The 22048-nt window shown below is 32.0% G+C and overlaps 1 long non-coding RNA gene across 1 annotated transcript; it reads left to right on the forward strand.

Moving 5' to 3' along the window:
- The first annotated feature begins 3931 nt into the window (after positions 1-3931).
- Positions 3932-8039, forward strand: LOC143049092 (uncharacterized). The gene is made up of 3 exons (XR_012970056.1): positions 3932-4159; positions 4779-4999; positions 7793-8039. It is a non-coding gene; the product is annotated as an uncharacterized LOC143049092 (long non-coding RNA).
- The last annotated feature ends 14009 nt before the right edge of the window (positions 8040-22048 follow it).

Consider the following 22048-nt stretch of genomic DNA (forward strand, 5'->3'; position numbering starts at 1 on the left):
TTCCAACGTTATGCTCCCATTCAAATGCATTGATCTTCCAAAAAAGAAAGGGGGGTTCCAACCCCTAGATCCGCCAAGGAGCATGTCCTCTTTTTATTTAAAAAATTGAATCATAAACAAATATCAGTAGTTTTCATACTTCAAACTGAGTCGTGTTATAAAATCTTTTTTTTTTTATGTAAATCTATAAAGCTGCACAGTAATTCAGTTATAATTTTAGGTCTAGAGAGACTCTAGTACAGACCTTCTAAAAATTGACCACACGCACGATACACGCACGCATGATACACGCACAGTGAATGCACGATACACACACGATACACGCACGATGAGCGATGAGCGTTACACGGAGGATTAACGCAAAATGAATGATGAATGATGAACGCATGATACACGCACAATGCACGATGAATGATAAATACACGATACACGCACGATACACGACTGACCATATTTGACAGCATCAACCAAAACTGACCATATTTGACCGCATCAACCAAAACTGACCATATTTGCTCTTTTCTATGTAACTCATATAGTCGCATAGTAAATCTGTAATATTTTTATGTAAGGATGGATTGTATAATCATGATAATACAAATGATAGAAATATTGGAACACAATGCTACCTAATTTAGTTTGCATCAATTTAGAGTGCCAGGATGTCCTCTTTTTATTCAAAATATTGCATCATAAACAAATATCAGTAGTTTTCATACCTCAGACTGACTGGTATAACAAAATTATTTGTCAGCATCAACCAAAACTGACCATATTTGCACTTTATTATGTACATGATGTCAATATTAATAGCCGCAAAGTAAATCACTTATATTTTTATATCAGGATGGATTGTTTAATATAAATGAAAGCAATATTGGAAAACAAAATTATGTTCGCATCAGTTTATAGTGCCAGCATGTCCTCTTTTTAATCAAAATTTTGAATCGTAAACTAATTTCAGTAGTTTTGATATCTCAGACTGACTTATATAACAAAATTATTTGTCCGCATCAACCAAAACTGACCATATTTGACAGCATCAACCAAAACTGACCATATGTGACAGAATCAATCAAAACTGACCATATTTACACTTTATTATGTACATGATGTAAATCTTAATATATATACATGTATAGCCGCATAGTAAATCACTTATAGTTCTACATGTTATATATCACGATGGATCGTATAAATCAAATGACAGCAATATTGGAACACATTAGCTACAAAATAAAAATCCACATCAATTTAGAGTACCAGCAAGTCCTCTTTTTATTCAAAATATTGAATTGTAAACACATTTCAGTAGTTTCGATATATCAGACTGAGTCGTTTTAACAAAATCATTTGACCGCATCGACCAAAACTGAACATATTTACACTTTATCATGTAAATATATATGGCCTCATTGTAAACCAATAATATTTCTATGTCAGGACGGATTGTATGATAACAATAACATCAACTTTGGAACTTTGGATAAGGTGTATTTTAATTTATACCATATCTAAAAATTTAGCGCACCGCTATTTCCTCTCTGTATCCATAATAATGAACCGTCACTAAACATGCTAAACATGCTAAAGTGACTTTTTAAGTCAGTAGTTTGTGATGTTTTTTTTTTTTAAACAAAACTATTTAACGGTATCACCCAACACTCACATGACTGATTTATATACTTTATTTTAAAATGAAAAGTACATGTATGGGAAGTTCTCTTCTTGGAATAGTATACTTTTAATATAATTTGAAGAAGGCAAAGAAAAATGCATGATTTTGTTTGTAGCCTAACGTCCAGAGGCAACTGTTTCATTCATGTTCAGATCGAGTATATTTTTCTGACGTTCCAGACTCCCAGATATCATTTATAATCGTTATGGATAAGTCTGTCTAAATTGACGAGATGGTGCAAATGTATATAGTTTTTTTACGTTATACAACACTTATTTCATTAATATCCCATAATTCATCCACTGTACAATTTTCGTTTGAACATTTGTCAAAAGAGAATCGTAAATCATGAATGTAAATCCAAGACAAACAAGGTAAATTACGATTAAAATTCCATGAATTAAATGCAGAGTTATATTTAGGAAGAGACTATTAAAAACGGGGAACGAAGAAACGTTACCAATGATGTTTCATATGCAATCTTATAAAGATATATCTCCAATGAGTTAGATAACCACTTCGATATTTGTACATGTAACGTTTGATCATTAAAAAATATAGAAACACATTTTGTGCCATATCTACGTCATTTAGAACTGTTCTACAGTTCTGACTAATTTAGTCAGTTCTACTGACAGTTCTACGGTTAGAACTGATTTGGACAGTTCTACCTAGAACAGTTTTAGATAGTTCTACCCTAGAACTGATCCTGACAGTTCTACCTAGAACTGATTTAGTCAGTTCTACCTAGAACTGATTCTGACAGTTCTACTTAGAACAGTTCTAGGGTAGAATTGTTCTAGGTAGTATTGTTCTTGGACAGGTTAGAACAGTTCTATAACAAATTATTCTGACAGTTCTAATGAGAGGTTAGAAGTGATTTACACTGTACCTTTCCCGATCGCACGATACATCATTAAATCATTCCCCTTACACCATACACGGGTTTTTTTTAAATTTACACCTTCAAAGGGCTGTACGAGAATCTGGATGTAACCCTTCTTTTTTGTATTCCTTTAACTTTTCAAAACTATTTTCTGGTTCTTTCTCTTTTTCGCCCATTATTTTCTATTTTTTATTTTGTTTTGACCTATTTTACTCTTTTTTTTGATTGTGCTATTTATTTTGCACTGTTGTTCATTATTCTGCAATCTGACATCTTAAATACAAACGCCATTGAAGATACAAACTATCTCTAATCATTAAATAATTTCTATATACGTGAGAGTAAAGAGAGGTAATATTTATAAAAAAGAAGATGTGGTATGATTGCCAATGAGAAAACTGTCCACAAGAGACCAAAATTACACAGACATTAACAACTATAGGTCACTTTACGGCCTTCATCAATGAGCAAAGCCCATACCGCATAGTCAGCTATAAAAGGCCCCGATATGATCATGTAAAAGAATTCAAACGAGAAAACTAACGACCTTATTTGTATAAAAGAATGAACGAAAAACAAATATGTAACACATAAACAAACGACAACCACTGAATTACAGGCTCCTGACTTGGGACATGCACTTACATAAATAATGTGGCGGGATTTTTGTTTTAATTGAGATTGTGTCACAGTGATCACTGTTGTACCCTATTTTAACATTTTCCCCCATTATGTCTCTTTTGTTCACGCATTGTTGTAATGGAACTTGATGCGACTGTCATACAGATGAGAGGTTTAGCTCTACATACCAGGTAAAATTCACCATTTTTTATATTTGAAAATGCCTATACCAAGTCAGCAATATGACAGTTGTTGACCATTCGTTTGTTTGGTGTGTTTGATCATTTGATTTTGCCATTTGATTAGGGACTTTCCGTTTTGAATTTTCCTCGAAGTTCAGTATTTTTGTGATTTTACTATTTATTTTTACATATATATATATTTTAACATGTCATTTTCTTGAGGTAAAAGTAGGAACAGAAGATACATAATCGCAAAGACTTGCTAAAATGCAACACCAAATGCGGGAAATAAAAATGAAAAAAATCCCCCTGAAAAGATGAGCATGCGTAGTTACAGATGACAAACAAGATTTAAAAACCGCAATAAATTCTCTAAACAATACATTTAAGATGTTCAAAAAAGTTATTTTTCAATTAAGTTTTAGTTGCTGTTCATGTTTGTGCATTGCATGAGATCTTTTTAGAGGATAATTTGAAGATTGAATCTAAATTCCAGTTCTCGATGAGTAAGTCTGCAATATGTATATGCAAATCATGTGTATATAATTAATGACTTCAAGCAAAACAAAACAGTCGCCATGGAGGGAATTCCAGATGACGAAAAGAACTATATAATTATACAGTTAGTGTTGACAGGAATTTCGCCATTAGCGGTCCGTAAAATATTTGACAATGAATTTCACCCAACTCGTTTAAAAAGTTCGCTCAACAAGGAGTTTGGAAAAATCAATCAGCTTAAAAACAGGGGAGTCTTGAACCAAGCTCAAATAGATATACTTTACCCAAAAGATGGTGAGTATCTGTTTTATAAACACTTACAATATATATTTTTTTCTAAAAATCAAAAAACAAATCTTAAATATACTAGATTTCGTCAAATTTGTAGTAAAAACAAGAACATCTGAACTTCTTTTTTTTTTAAACAATTATATTCAAATTTAGTGCGTTGTTTTTTTGTTAACATGGTAAAGTATAGTATCATACAATCATTCGGAAAGGAAAAAAAGTTTAATAATTCATGTTAAACAATAAAGCTTCAACCAACAATGTAATGTTAATTGACCTACATTTTATATCCGAGCAAAACATGCATCATAGTACAAAAAAATGTACATGATGTAAGCATTCGAAATGTAAAAATAATGTAGTCTACATTATTTCCTTCTTGATCGAAATTAATGTTTAAATTCAGTTTTTGACAATTATTTTTTATAAAAAATACAAGCTTATATTGATGCGGGTATTTGATTGAAAACATACCATTTATGTAAAAAATCTCTTGTCAACCAGATTTATTATTTAATCATACTGATAAGCAGCTAAAACATTATGAATAGAAACTATTTCTTAATTTAAGTTTTATACTGTGATGGACTGTACATTAATTCAAATATGATGTTTTTATTTGAAGGCATTGAACCATCATCATCAAAATTTGATATATCATTAATGCTTTGTTTGCTGAGAAATTTCACAGACATCGATGTTATTGATCAGACTCCTCAACCAAACGACACGAGTATAGCAGCGGATCTCGGCAGAATTAAGTATTATAGAAACAAGTGTAGTCACACAAATGATAGTAAACTGTCCTCAGAACGTTTTAGTCTAATTTGGAATGATATAACAGAAGTAAGTATATGAGGTTATTGGGCCTAGTCTTAAAAAAAGACAAATTTTGTTTTAATCTTATATTATTTATACCTTCAATTCCTGAACAAAAACCCCGATAAAATGCCATCCGATAGGGTTTCAAGTCTGTGACATTGTCTGAAGAAACTCATATACAAACAGCAAAATCATCAATATGCAAATATTTTTGGAAGAGGTTTATATTCTGATATAGCACGGTTTAAATCATGTATCGCAGTGTCAAATTAAATGTTTAAGTTTAACATTATGTAAACGCTTTACTCTCATTTATGAAGATTTGCATCAATTTGTATATCATGTGCCACCTATGTGTTGATCCTCACATAACTTGTTGTACAGATGGATATGCATATATTATCGATGAGCCGGCTCGGCGAAAGTGAGTTAAGCAATCTAGTTTAATTGACAACGGCACGTGAGCCCTTAGTTTTTAGCGATAATTTTTCATGTCACTCTAGTGTCCTGGGAATATGAGAATATTTAAGCGAACTGCTTTAAACACCCCTTTCATGCTTTCTTATATCAAATAGTGTTTTCGATAGTCTTTCTGATATTTGTGTATTTTATTCACTTAGCAGATTTTAATGCTGCATTCCTTACAAATAATTTTATTCTGACCTGCTTTCAATGTGACTGTTTAGCTATATGTATATAATGTAATATTCGACAACAAGTTTACGATAATGAAATAGTTCAATATTTGTTTGTTTATAAGTATTTTATTCTCTGTTAAAATTCTTTCAATGATGTTTGATTTGCTTTAAGTAAATGTTTCTATATTCTCTTAAGACCAAAGTAGACCTTACATTTTGTAATAGCAGGATCTTTTATAGCCTACTTTTTGGTAATTAATTCAACATTGTCCTATCGTTGTTAACATGCCTATCATAACGCCCCACTTTCGTTTGTTCTAATATTCAACCTCATTATACCGTCGTCACACATCAGCGTATAGCTCCGACGTACGTCGGGCGTGGTAAAAAATCATGTACGCTGTAAATACGTCCTAATATTTTGGATGCATTCAACTTGTCAATCATATCTGTATCGTGTGCACACAGAGCTTTAAACGTGCATTGGGCGTACGAAAAGCGTACCTCAGCGTTTGTTGGGCATTCAAGTATCGTATGTTGGCGTATTTCTGGCATTTGTCTAACGAAGGAACAAAAGTTTCTTGAACGTGTTTGAGAAATATCCCGGTCGTATCTGGGACGATACACCGTGCTTTCGGCGTGTCTGGGACGTTTAGATATGGGGTGTTTGTGACAAACACACCCGCATACGTTTTAGTTAAAGTCGAATGATCTTCATGCGTGTAACACGTGCCCTAAATGTGTCTCAAACTTATCTGTAGCGTTTTCAACGCGCTTGTAGCGTATGTATTACATGCGTGTAGCGTACATGTATACGCTTGACACACACTTGAGCTGGTTTAAAATTTTTAAGATGCATACAAATTTCCTAGATTTATAATGTGCTCCAAGCGTATACCTTTCCATTTCGACGTACTTCAAACTTATGCAACGCCCGTTTAACGAGTATTTCGACGTACTTCAAACTTATGCAACGCGCGTTTAACGATTGCTTAGCATTCCTCTGTCGTGCAACTAACGTATACAGACTTTGTCATTTGTCTCTGTACGTCTGGTACACTCTGGTCTATACGATAATGTGTGATGTCAGCATAAGCATTTTAATATAGTGTTTTCTTAATGAGTTTATATTTAACAGTGCTATCAAGACGGAACGTTTGGCTTGCCACGAAACCAGGTTCAAACCACAATGTTTTTTTAAATGTCCAGGAATAGATTACATTTTCCGTATTTGACACATCTTTTTGGAGTTTGTGGTCCCTGATGCTCTCCAACTTTGTACTTGTTTGTCTTTATAAATATGTTGATCTCTGTGTCACTGATGAGTCTTATTTTGACGAAACGTGCGTCTAGTGTATACAAGTATAGTTTTGGTACCTTTTATAACTATTTGCACCGCTGGATCAATGTCACGGCATGTGGACGTTTCGTCCCCGAGGGTATCACCAGTCCAGTAGTCAGCACTTCGGTGTTGATATGAATATCAATTAATTGGTAATTTGTATAAACTTCCTGCTACAAAACTTGTTTGGCTTTATAACTTTTTTATCTGAGCGTCACTGATGAGTCTTATTTTGACGATACGGGCGTCTGGCGTATAAAATGATAATCCTGATACCTTTGATAACTATCCTGTACCAAGTCAGGAAAATTGCCATTGTTATTATAGTTTGTTTCTGTGTGTGTTGCATTTTAGTGTTATGATTCTGTTGTGTTGTTGTTCTCCTCTTATATTTGATGTTTTCCCTCATGTTTGTTTGTAACCCAGATTTTTTATTTCTCAATCGATTTATGAATTTCGAACAGCGGAATACTATTGTTGCCTTTATATGTATAAAAAAAAATATAACAAATAAATGTCGCGCAAATTATAATAGAATCTATACACTATGTATTTTAGTTTAGCTACTTAAGCTGTTATGAAAAAAATAGAGACACATTTTCCGCTCACAACTTTGAATCATTCATATCTATGAATACCAGCATGATTGTGTTTTAATTGTACTTTCTAGCAATTTGCGTATGAATGAACAGCCATATCATTCATTGATCTAATTTGAAGAGATTGATTTCTTTTCTTCTGAACCAAATTATTTTTAGAAATCAGATGATTTAAAACCATGAAACGTTATTCATAGCATTAGTTTGTCCATAAAAGTTTTCCATTAACACCGTACAGGCAATACAACGCTTAGGAGGTATCCAACTATATGCAGAATGTCAACGATTGAAACAAAGGCTAGAAACTTCAGATGAAAAAATAATGTGTGAGATTATCAACGAGATGCACAGTTCAAGGAAGGAAATTGAAGATGTTAAAGAGGAAATGCTAAGATCAAAAGAAAAACACTCATTGGAAATCGATTTATTAAGAGCAGAACAACAAGAAAAGGATGAATTACAGGAGCTTTCAAAGAAAAAAGACGAAATCAGTAAGTGCTTTACTGTATGAACTTTGCTTACAGTCTAATACATTTTTAATAGTGGGGATGATTTTAAGTATATTTAATATTTTAAGTATGTCTAACGTATAACAGTCTACAATTACGCCCAATATATAAGCATATATTTGATTTAACCATAGCGGGATTGAACAAATAGTTGCATCACATTAGTTTGACATAGCTTTACTACCTTTCGACATATTGCTATGGTTTGCAGTTTCAGTTTAAACTTTTCTTTGTCGATTTCATCTAGAATTGCATGTGGCTATAACAATTTTCAGCCCAACTTCGTATACAATTGTTAATGGTAAAGAAAAAGAAAAAAAAGACCTTCCATAAAAGTCATTTTATATGTTTCACATTTACGACAGATATTCTCACGTTCATTATATATACAATACACTTCTAATACCACAATTTACGCATGTATCGTTGGTCTGAAATTTATTTCTTCAAAATTTACGTACAAACTAAGGCATCCGGATAAAGATTCCGTCATTGGACGGGCTTTGAAGTCACAGACAAAACTCTCGTTTATGACTGTTTTAAATTACACATTATTTTGTGTTAATGAATAAAGATAAATAAATAAGCTTTATTCAGAGGTGTCATAGTGTACAAACAATGACATTCTAGTAACATCCACCCTAACGAACATGTAATCGATCGCGACATGTGAACTTGAGGACAAGACAATTATTTTCGCGTTTTTTTTGTGTATACTATGAACATACATATATACTATAAAAGTATATTTTGCTATTTTATCAAATCCAATATATTGTACACAGCGGTCACTGATACATTTAGACAGTTTATATATAATACACCAGGGATTAGTTTGACCTTTTTAACTATTGATGATTCAACATTTCACTCCTGGTATATATTATGATTTTTTGTTCATAGTAATCAGTTTACAAAAACGCGAAAATAATTAAAATAAATAGAAAACAAAATATACCGGATTTTGGAAAAAAGGGAGGGCTACGCAAAAATTTCCTGTCCCTAAATACCTTTGACTTTTAATACCTTTCCTGAAATTCTACAGTCATAATCTTTTAAAACAATTCATCCTTACGTGACTGGGTCTATTATACTAATAGTGTAATAGTTCCAGTACGTGACAACAATTGACATATACTTTCAACTACGCTCCTCTAAATGCCCGCTATTTAACTGGTGTTCTAGTAGAATATATTTATAAAAGAAAATTTTTCCATATCGTATGCCATTCAAATGATTGAGAATAAATCATGCTTTTTAGTAAATAATGAACCAAATTCAGTTCCTGTTTTCAGGTGTCATGGTGTCAGTCAAAATCTGAAACGTCTGATGCGCTATACACATGTTATATGTGTCTGTTTTCGTATTTTATATATTATATATTGTGTTAAGGATACGTGTCTTGGACTAGAGATAAAATAATTTTTTGTTCTTTTGTGATTTGCGAATTGTAATCTCGCATTGACCCACTTTTATATGTTTACAGTATAGAACAGTGAATAAAAGACCCATTTCTTATTTAATGTCATAATAAAATCACTTTTGTAGAACAAAATATTGAAATGAAAAGAAAATGGAGAGAAAATTTAAGCAGTAAAACATTTTGTGTAACAAAAGCGGTGCTCTCAATGTTCGAAACAGTACTACAGAACCAGTATGTAGCGGTTTCAGGAATGTCCGGGTCTGGCAAATCGATGGTGGCTCAGCACACAGCTCTTCGGATGTCTGAAAGTCATGATTATAAAGTAGTTCTCGTGTCTACATTTCAGGGGAAGTTTCCATTGAAATATGATCATACAGAAACTAGTCCAAAAATTTTATATGTTTTAGACGATGTATTCGGAAAGTTTACAATATCAGATTATGACCACGTCAATTTGAATGCAATGTTTGGTGAAATGAAGACTATAGCAGAAAATAACACCAATTGTAGGTTTCTAATTATAACTAGATCCGATGCTGTCAATGTAAGCAAAATGAAAGATGTGATACCGTCTATTGTGGAATGTAACTTGCACTCTCGGGAGCTGACGTTATCTCTTAATGAGCGGCGAAAGATCTTTGACTTACATATTCCTGGTGATATAATCGTTTACTTGAATAATGATATATTGGAAAGAACAGAACAGCTCCCGTTATTATGTACCCTGTATAAAAATTATTTTTGCAACAGTGTACAAGATTTCTTTTTGTATTCTGATGAGATTATTGCCAATAAAATTGAAGACATGAGGAAGACAGAGAATATATCATATATCTGCCTTGCTATGTTGCTGGTTGTGGGAGACGACAATACATTTTTTAGTTTAGAAGAATGCATAAAAACGGTGCATTTATATAATGTTTTTCAGAGCATTATTTCAGAGTCAACATTCACAAAAACATCGCTCAGTCGAGGATTATTACTTTCGGGTTGGAAAGCAATTGAGGGAATATATGTAAAAAGAGAAGGAAAGTGTTTGTCGTTTATACATGATAAGATTCATGACATTGTTATATCATATATGGGACGTAGGTTTATAAAAAATATACTAATGTATGCAGAATATTCATTAATTGAGAACAGAGTTCGATTGGAATCATTTATAACTCAAGAAAACACTCAAAGTACACTTATTATTTTAGATCAGGCTTTTACTGAAATGTTTTTCGCTAGGATGTTAACGGAAATAAGGAAAAATAATAAAAGAGTCTTCGGAAATATACATAATAAAGATCCATCTTATAGAAAAGCCTTCCTGGATTATCTTAAGCAATATTTGAGTAATTCAGATTTGAAATATATACAATCACCGTTAGCAATATCATGCAGATTTGGGTACGAAGACTTTGTATCATACATTGTTGGAAGATGGAAAACACAATTAATAAAAACTTTAACTTGTAGCGAGGAATCACCATTATCTGCAGCGTGTTTGATTGGGAACATCAATATTGTCAAGATGCTGATAGAATCATGTACCAATCCAGATTTGGTCATTACGTATCCACTTATAAATGCCACCGAGAAAGGATTCACGGACATTATTAAGTTTTTAATAACGCATTGTGTTTATCCACATGTTTCCGGCGCTCTCAATATTGCCTGTAAAAAGGGCAATTCTAAATTAGTAGAAGTGCTATTGGAATCTAAAGTTACATGCTTTGATCCATCTTCTAACGACGAGTGTTTACGCATAGCTTGTGAAAATGGGCATGACGAGATTGCTACAATTTTACTAAATAACGGTGTACCTGTCAATTATACGGCTTTAAAACCAAAGCAATATTCTCAAAGATATAAAAGATACCATCCTTTTTATGAAGTTAGATTAACACCATTATATTGTGCTGCAATGAAAGGATATTTGAATAAGGTAAAACTGTTAATAAAAGCTGGGGCCAAAGTAGATGAGAGTGATATAAGTGTTGCTGAATGGAATAACCATGAAGATATTGACAAATATTTACGTCAACATTTTGAACTACAGAATGAAAACAATAAAACTTTCTAATTAAAACATAGCAACGTTGACAAATAGCACTAAACTATGTATGAAGTCATACCAGCGGACAAATTTTAAAACCTATTTGATTTTCTTGTGTTTTTTTTTTTATTATGGGTCATCTCTTTGTTACCACACATATGTTTAATAATTTCAGTTCATGCTACAATTATTCTGGAAAGACGAATAAATTACAGTTTTGTAAAATTTCGACATTAAAAGCAAAGATGTCCTGTTCTGACAGTTTTTACTGTATAACAAAAAAAGAAGTCAATCTGTTAGCCGCCATTACGTAAAAAAGGCGAATCAAACTTTAAATATAAAACTAATACAAAACAATAATGTTCGCTAAACACTACACCATACCAGGCCTTTTGTTTCCACATAATTACCAAGTCACATGAGACTCGATCTTATTAATACCGAGTTCAATTTAGACAGTGCACGTAAATGTAACAAATCTGTTAAAAGGTGGCCATTGCTAAATTTTAGCTTATTTGGAATAAAGTAAAGCCTTTATCAACATCTGATTGGTTAATATCGGAATTCATCATTTTTATGTGAGGATATTCGTAAGTTAGGCCGGAACAATATTATAGTATTAGTTTATGGAAATGACAATGAACATTTAATGAATGGTTATTATTTATTTTGATTTTATTGAACCATAAAATTAATTTTTGACTCTTCACATTGAATAATCCGCGAAGCGGATTATGTAAAATGTGAAGAGTCAAAAATTAATTTTATGGTTCAATAAATTCAAATTAAATTATTGCCATTCATTATGAATAAATTTGTATCAAAAAAAAAGCTCATAGAACTTTTTATATCATTTATATTAACAATAACAACGTACACACATGTTGGCGTATGAATACACAACGTCAGAGTGGGCGTGTCGCCATAAAAATTGACAACATTGAAAATAAAACTAATAATTTTAACCAATCAGAAGACAGTAAATACACCAAATTTATTTATTAAAGTTTAAATTGAAGTGTTGAATCCATGTCTTTGCGTCGAAAAGTCAACTTGGTCAAACGCAAAATTGATTCAATTGAATCATGGTAATTAAGATGTGCCTTATACAAATAGAAAAAGAAGTAACATATCACAATAGACCACACCTACAGGTTTACATGCAATTAATATAAAAGAAAGAGAAAAATACTTTGAAACATGAAATGTGACAAACAAAACAACAATACAGACTATCGAATCTTTACTAAACATAATGAGGGGTCGAAAATAATAACTTTGACATGTATGATCAGAACAATGAACGGACTGTCAAAGAAACATGTGTATCTAATGCAAATACTATAAAATAACAAATTTTAAGACTAAACAAAACTCATTTGAAACACTTTTGGATTTGACCAAGTTGACTTTTCACTTCATTTTAAACTTTAATGAACAGTTTATTGTCATTTTCATAAACTAATATCATAATATTTTTCCGGCCTAACTTATAGTGCGGTGACAGAAGTGTAAAAAGTCGTCTAGATCGCGAGTTTAATCTCCCCAAATAACACACGGCTAAAAATGGTCTTAACTTAAAGACAAATATGTCTTCTTTAGTTTTTGCCCTGTCGTCAGAATTTCGTACGGTCACATTTTTCTAAAAAGTCGTTTTAATGACTAGTAGTATATTGGAGAGTTTCAACCCCCGTTTTTCATAATGAAAAAATGTGTATGTTTTCTCACATTTAATTGAAATAGTTTTTCCTGAAGCCATTTTTGTATGTCAAAATATTCTATTTAGTATTTTATTTTCTTCTAATCTATAAAATTTGCGAAGTTTGGACTGTTTAAAATTGAGGTAATTTTAATTGCAAATTCAGACACAAACTTTGGTTTCTTCTTCATACCAGTAATAAAAATTATCCCATAATATTTTAAGCATATAGTATTTCATAAAACTAATAAGTGATAAAAATTTCGGAACCAAAATATGAAAAAGACCTTAAGAAATCAATGGAAAAAGAATGGACTAAAAACTTCAATTTCAACACGGAACTTAATCACTTGCCTTCCGTCACATTTTGTGTATTAGTCAATAATTTGCTCTCAACTGATATATGGAATTACTACCTTTTTCGCTATTATATACACATATTTTCAATTAAAGTGCACATATATGCCACATACTTTGTTTGTAAATGTTTATATTCTATGTTTTTTGTTATAAAACATCAAATATACTTTGTCAGAAAAGTCTTATTGTAAAATCAAAATAATTGACGGATAGTTTCAGTAAATATTCCGTGATAGTTGAGGTCCGTTGCAACTTGCTCCAATAAGTCAAAAGAAAAGAAAAAAAGTCGTTCAATTTTATGCAGTGCTTAATATGCAAAAAAAACTCGACTGGAATTTTGAGTCAATTTAACCATATAGGGAAGTCGATTTTTGTATCTGCATCGAATAAAAGATTGGATGAGGTGAACATGTTTCATGAAAAGGCACTTGTTTCTGTCAATATATGGGTTTACTATCCATACCCGTACGAAAAATCACCCGTACGGGTATGGATAGTAAACCCCATATTGACAGAAACAAGTGCCTATGATTTCATGCGATAGCTGTTAATTCGAAGAACTCCGTGCAGGCAGTTTACCTAGGTTCATGCTACAAAAGTTACACAAGTTAACATATTTGTGCCCCCTTTTAGAGCGAGGAAGCTTCTTATCTGATATTTAATGACGACATACAATTATCGGACTGTTTCGAGTATTTGTATGCGTTCTAGAATGCAGTCGTTCAACTGGAGCGCTTGTACATTTTGTTGCAACAAAACATTTTAGAAATATCAAAAAAACTACGCAAGTTTGAATCAGATGAGCGTATGAAGAATGTTTTATCCGCGTCAGACAAAGTTAAAATTTTCCGTCCATCTTTTAAACTTCAAGCACTCTGTCATTTTGGTTGCATTACAAATCATTTGCTAAAAACGAAAAAAGACCCAAAAAAATCCAAACCCGTGGAAGCAGATATCTCAGATCACGATACTGCTTTTACTAACTTTATTTTGGCTATTGACAACGATTTAATGGTCATTCCTCGTGACACTACTTGATAAATATAGATCTACTCTAATTTAAAATATTCTACTTGTAACATGCGGTCTAAACTTATTGATTTCTATAGAAATTCAGTTGTCAAACAACAAGTTCAAGGCAAATATAGCAAAATAACTATTTGAGATGCAATATCAGCTGCTAGGCAATTGAAAACTGACCTCAAAATCTCAATGTCAACGGTAATAGACACAAATAACGGACAGATATTTCATTCCACTGCAAGTATACTTAGAAAAGACATCGAAACTCTAAAAAAGAATACCCAACTTCGGATGAATTGTCTTCCTTCATCAATTCAGTCAATGCCTTCGTATTTATTGCAATTCATTTTATAGTTACTCGATGAAACTGCATACAGCCAAGACTATTCTCAGGAAATGGCACCAGAGAAATTGCGTAAATGCTAAGAAATTGTTAAGTCAATCGTGTGTGTGGCCAATTTTGTTTTACTCTTTTTTTTATTTAGGATTGGCTTTACAAATGTACCATGAGTTTGGTTCAAAACACCTTGTTGAAACATTGAATGCCAATTGACTTTATGCTTCTAATCTTAAAGTAAAGTGCGACGCTATCTGATGTTTTGCCAACCATGAAGTTGAGCGAATTCAATATAGTGTGTACATCTCGTATAATGTTTCCTCAGCATCTTTGCAGACACGCATATGGATGTCATCACACCTTCCTAAACCCCCTTTTAATCTCTGTTAAATCTTGGATGAATTGATAGGGATGGTTTGAAGCTGGTATTTTTTAGGAACAAATGTCTTCGGACTTCCTACAAAACCTTGTCTATATTTGTAAAGAAAAACTCAAAATAACGTGTTTGCTGTGAGCAGAACCCCGCAGAACCTTGCATGTGCAGACATGTGGCCATGAGTGAAATGAGTAGAAATATTAAAACATGTCTTGTGACGGTTGATGAAAATTAAGATGATGAAGATAACGGTTGATTTGGTATAAAGCTTGTTGCACTGGTACACCCAGGTTAGGGGCGTGTTGGTGCGCCCTTAAAAAAGTTTAACCCGGCCACATTCTGTATGTGTCAGTTTCAAGTCACGAGATGGTAATGCAGTGTTTGTCTAAATTTACTAAATTTTAAATTTTAAATTTTACTAAATTTCTAAATTTTTAAATTTACTAAATTTTATCATCGTTATAAAGACATCATTCGTAAATATAGCTCAACATGCAGACTTCTAATACGTTCAGGTATTTCACATCCAATTTTTTATGGAAATATTCTTTATAAAGCACAAAGGTGTCAGTATTCACCTCAGAAACTTACAAAACCTTTGAATAGACTTATTAAGAAGGGATATAATTACGATACTGTTGTCAAGTCATTAAAGATTGCATATTTTGGCGTTAATATTGAGTCACTGATAAGGTCTTTGCATCGGAACTAAACACATTTATTCTAAAAACAGTTGTTGGCATGACACGAATTATGTTCTTCTCATATATGTTATGATGGTATGTTACTAAACCCCTAACGGGAAGGATTGTGCCTGATGTTCATATGATGAAATCTTAATCTTTCAGTCAGTTTAATTGAAGTCTGGAGCTGGCATGTCAGTTAACTGCCAGTAGTCTGTTGTTATTTATGTATTATTGTCATTTTGTTTATTTTCTTTGGTTACATCTTCTGACATCAGACTCGGACTTCTCTTGAACTGAATTTTAATGTACGTATTGTTATGCGTTTACTTTTCTACATTGGTTAGAGGTATAGGGGGAGGGTTGAGATCTCACAAACATGTTTAACCCCGCCGCATTTTTGCGCCTGTCCCAAGTCAGGAGCCTCTGGCCTTTGTTAGTCTTGTATTATTTTAATTTAAGTTTCTTGTGTACAATTTGGAAATTAGTATGGCGTTCATTATCACTGAACTAGTATATATTTGTTTAGGGGCCAGCTGAAGGACGCCTCCAGGTGCGGGAATTTCTCGCTACATTGAAGACCTGTTGGTTACCCTCTGCTGTTGTTTTTTATTTGGTCGGGTTGTTGTCTCTTTGACACATTCCCAATTTCCATTCTCAATTTTATTTGTCGTTTGTTTCTATTTGTTTCTTATTTATTTTGTACATTAATCGGGCCGTTAGATTTTTCGTTTGGTTTACATTATTTATTTCGGGAATTGAAGACTATGCAGTATGAATTTTACTCATTGTTGAAGCCCGTACGGGACCTATAATTGTAAGTTAATTTATATCTCATTTGCAATCATATCACATCTTCTTTTTTTATATGGAATACTTTTGAAGTTTGTGGTACGTTGCAAGGAAAAAAAGGGGGGATATATAGGTACAAAACCTTTAATGTAATAGATTTTAACCAGAGTAAAATACACAACAACAGATAAAACTATGGAAGCAGTAATAATTGTGAAAAAAAACAAAAGCAACGAGTAGTCTATAAAAAAACCTGAAGTATCCGCAAGTTCAATTTGAGGTCATATTTGACTGTAGTGTTCTATTGCTTTGGTTTGATACCTCACCCAATATTATGGTTTAAAAAATAATTTTAAAGTATTGTCCTGCATGACACTTGATGTTTACCTGAAATTGAAATTTGTCATAAGGTTAAGGTGCTCTAAACATTTTATAGGTTGAAAACTTGATTTTTGAAGGTTTGTTTATAAAACGTCGTTTTATGAATTTTTTTGATAAAAAAATCTCAATGATTAAGGTTTATGTATAATAACAAACATTACTAAAGCCAAAACAGTATCATTTGTATTTAGGTAGAGTTTAGAAATATAAAAAAATGTCAAAATTGAAACCCTCCCAAATTTTCACAGATTTTTACATATGACCTTTGACCTCAATTTTAAAAAAAACGTGACCATATCAAGTCTTGACGACAGGCATATTATTATAGTACACGATTTCCTCTTTCCAATGATATATTATATAGGTGTGTGTTCGGTGGGGAGATTAAATTAAAAAAAATCTGCCTTCAGTCACCGCACTATTACGGATATCCTCACATTAAAAAGATTCATTCCGATATTAACCAATCAGATGTTGATTAAGGCTTTACTTTATTCCGAATAAGCTAAAATTTAGCAATGGCTACCTTTTAACAGATTTGTTTGGTTCATGCTTGGTTAAATCAGGTTCACAACTCATTTTTATATGACTCGACGTAAGAACATGTTTTGTTTAGACAGTTTTTCGGTTTATGCAATATTCGGTTTAAATATGTTTCACTGTAGTATAGATAATATTGTTTGTTGTGTATTTCACTGTATTTTTTGGTAGTGAGTTTTTTATTGTTTGTTTCGTGGAGTTTCTTTATAATAATAGTATTTTGTTATTATAATCTTGTTGGGTATTCATCTAATCTCCTGACATACAACGATACTAGCTTATCATCATAAATAAGCTTCTGTATAAGTTTTGTACAAAAATCAAGGATAGTTTAAGAAACTTTTTATTTTTTTTTACCCCAGAGTAAATGTAATGTTTCCTGGCAAAAAAACTAAGTCTATTTATAAGTAAAATACGGTAATAAATGTTTTTTTTACTAAATTTACTTCTGGATACTATCTTATGATCATAAACAAGCCAAGTTTAGTGCAAATCCAGGATAGTTTAAGAAAGTTATTTAAATTTAAAAAAAACTTTAACCACAGAGTGAATATTTGTGGACGCCCCTGTCGACGACGACGCCGACGGAATGTAGGATCGCTATGTCTCGCTTTTTCGACAAAAGTCGAAGGCTCGACAAAAAACGCAAATCATTGTTCAAAGTTCGTTTTCACGGAGTTTAAGTCGGAGATGTGGCATTTGGCAAGAGTGTGGATGCATAACATAAAGTTATATTACATTTAAGATATAAAATGTATGGTGGCTTATTTACATTTACACGTTATGGCATGGGCTTCTTGTGGATTGTTGTCTTATTGGTAACAAAAACTTCCTTCCTTTTCTATATGCACTACATCTGCATGATATTTATCATAAAAATAATTTACTTGCAGAAATGTACTACTACATCATACACATCGCAACTGCTACAATCTAAAATTGAAGTTCTTTTGTCAGAAGGGTAAATTATAGAAAACATGAATCTCACATTTCCTTATTCATTTAAAAAATAGATTTATTTCATTATCACATTTTATAACATATTATAATTCCAATTGATATCAATTTATTCAATTTATTCAATCGAATTATTTTAACTAGGGCTAGATTTGTTTGATAAGTTGTTATTGATTTGAACCAGCTGCCAGTAATTGTGATAATCTGAAATCTGTACTTAGTGGGTTTGTTTTTTGTTAGTCGAGATGAGGGATGTTTAGACATCCAATCATGTCATGTCTTTGTATTTGTTTGGTGTTTTTTTATCAATCTAAGGAGTTAAACCTTGACCACCTTACTTTTATTTGTTTGAGACTGTTTGCACCAGTACTTAAAACCTTCTATCTTTTATGGGTGGATTTTAAATAGATAGATAAAATCGTATAGTACAAGGAAAATGAGGATGTGAAATATTATGTATGCCTTTTTGTGCTTCTTCGTTACATTTGTTGATTTTACAGTGATTAAGATGATAACACAATGTTGACTGCTGTACCCCTGTTTTTGATAATTTTACCTATTGTGTCTGTTTGTTTTGTTCATGCATTTTTGACAATATAATGGAATATGATGCGACTGTAATATAAGTGAAAGGTTTAGCTAGCTATAAATACAGGTTCAATTTTCCATTTTCTACATTAGAAAATGCCTGTACCAAGTCAGGAATATGACAGTTGTTATCCATTCGTTTGATGTGTTTGAACTTTTGATTTTGCCATTTGATTGTGGACTTTCCTTTTTGAATTTTCATCGGAGTTCAGTATTTTTGTTATTTTACTTTTTTTTTAGAATCTTTTACAACTGCTGAAACACCCAAAGTGCTAGTATAGTTTTGAACCAGAAATATAACGAAATATATTTTGAAAGGCTTTTACTGGAAATTAGAAATGGAAACGAAAGAGTTTTCGCAAATATTCAAAATAAAATCAAGGTTATACATATATGTTATAGAAAAGCCTTCATAGAATATCTTACAGCACATTTGACTGACTCAGATGTAGATTCTTTAAAACCACCCCTTCTTTTATCGTGTTAAATGGGATATGATGACTTTGTATTGTATATTGTCGGAACTTGAAACATAAGACTAGAATATCCAATATATAAAATAAAAACACCACTTTCTAAAGCCTGCTCAAGGGGATATATATTTTTATATTGTCAATATTTTAGTAGAATCCGAAAAGGACAGGGGTTCCAGTGTTAAAAGAATTCAAGATCTGCCGATTTTGCCTGCTTGCGAAAAAAGTTACACAATTATTATCGAGTTTTTGTTAATACACGGTGTCTTTTGAGATCTTAACAGTGGTGTTGTTGTTTCCTGTGATAAGGCAAAACAAAGATAGTTTTACTACTTATAGAAAAAGAACCGAAACTTTTGGAGTGGTTCGGGCGAAACGTTTTGAGGAAGGCGTATGAAAATGGACACGCCGAAGTTGTCAGAATTTTACTTAGATACAATATTCCTGTCAACAATACTGATTCTGAATCAACATCATTATATTACGCTTCAATGAGAGGACATTCACATTGTTATCAAAATGGAAAAAACCCTATAATCAAATGGCAAACTTAAAGACTCATACCATACACGTCAAACAATTAGAGAACTATATTTCAACCTAAAGAATTCATGTTGGAATAAACGAAATCAGTAGACCATATAATAGGACAGAGTGTTTGTCTTATACATGTAATATTAATGTGACAACCTAAAGAGCAAGATATAACAAGATCCGTAGTTGCTCATTTTACCTTCATATTTACTCTTATAAAATGTTCATGTCTTGCTTTGTCTAAGTAAAATTGAGAATGTGTGTCAAAGAGACAACAACCAGACTACAGCTAAATGCCACCAATTGGTCCTCAATGCAGCGACAAACTCCAAGAGGAGTTCAGTGATAATGGACTCCGAATTATACACAAGAAACTAAAATTAAATATCAAGGATGTATAATTACCTAAACATCTGCAGAGCGCTACGATCGAAAATACTAAAAAATTAATACAAATTAATTTGCACTTATCAAATCATTATGCAGAATGTATCTTTGTTTCAAATAAATAAACACTTGATAGAAAAAGTTTTATACCGTTCAGTACTATAGAGAAATTATTACATAACATGTCATTGCATATAAGGAAATAACCATCACTGGAAGCAAACCAATTAAATATTCAGCCATTTTTTACCTCTGCGTTAGTAATCATGTAACCTCAAGTTTCTAAAACATTCTATATAAGAAACCCAAATTAAAATATATATATTTTTTTACCAAGAAATATTTTAATGCAATGAAATGTAGGATTTATTACCTACAACTGTCAAATTCAAGGGAATATTTGTGTAAACCCTTTTTCGTATGCAACCGGATGTGACGAACTATGATTTGGAGGTATAACACATAAAATAGAAACATTGATAACTTGCATGTAAAGTGCGAATATGTATTTTTATTTCTTCAAAATGATTTACTGGCATCAAACGTCATGTATGCGATAGTGCGACGGGAACCAAACATATAAGATAAGTACTACAAGTGTATTGATTGATATTGTTGTCTTATATAAATGTTTATTCATTGTTAATGTTATTCATTTATATTAAGTATTGGTACTTAACTAGGTTTCACCAACTGTAAGTAATCACTTTTTTTTTATCTTTTATCTTTTGTGTTTTTGTACACATACTTAAGGAGATGTGTGTCAAAGAGACAACTCTCCATCCAAGTCACAATGTATAAAAATATAACAATTGTAGGTCAAAGTACGGAATTCAAAACGGAACCTATGCTCACACTGAACAGAAAGCTATAAAGGGACCCAAAATTACTACTTTGAACCATTCAAATTGGAAAACCAACAGTCTAATCTATATATAAAAAAACCAGAAACGAGAACATGTGAACCAAACCAACAAATGACAACCACTAATCAACAGGAGTATTTGTTATAGGTTGGTCGATAATATGCATTCTAAAATGACACTTCTAATATAAATTTTTCATAAATCTAGCTCATCTAAAAAAACATATTATTTTTTATTCGTAGATAGAATAATTTTGAGCAAATCTAATTTCAAATAACATCACAGTTAAACAGAACTTGCAATTTTCACAAAAAAAGGTTTATTTCAATTTTCAATCTCTATACACTACAAACCATTAAAGTCTGAAATGGCCTATATCTGTACTCGACTGTACTGATTTTTACTCGACCAGTCTGAATTGGTCTGACTTTTACTTGACATTACTTGAAGGTTGTACCCATTATGCAACCCAAAAACACAAGTTTTTCATCAAATCATCCTTACACTCCATTCTACTTAGTT

The sequence above is a fragment of the Mytilus galloprovincialis genome, chromosome 10 (assembly GCF_965363235.1).
Source record: "Mytilus galloprovincialis chromosome 10, xbMytGall1.hap1.1, whole genome shotgun sequence".
Lineage (NCBI taxonomy): Eukaryota > Metazoa > Mollusca > Bivalvia > Mytilida > Mytilidae > Mytilus > Mytilus galloprovincialis.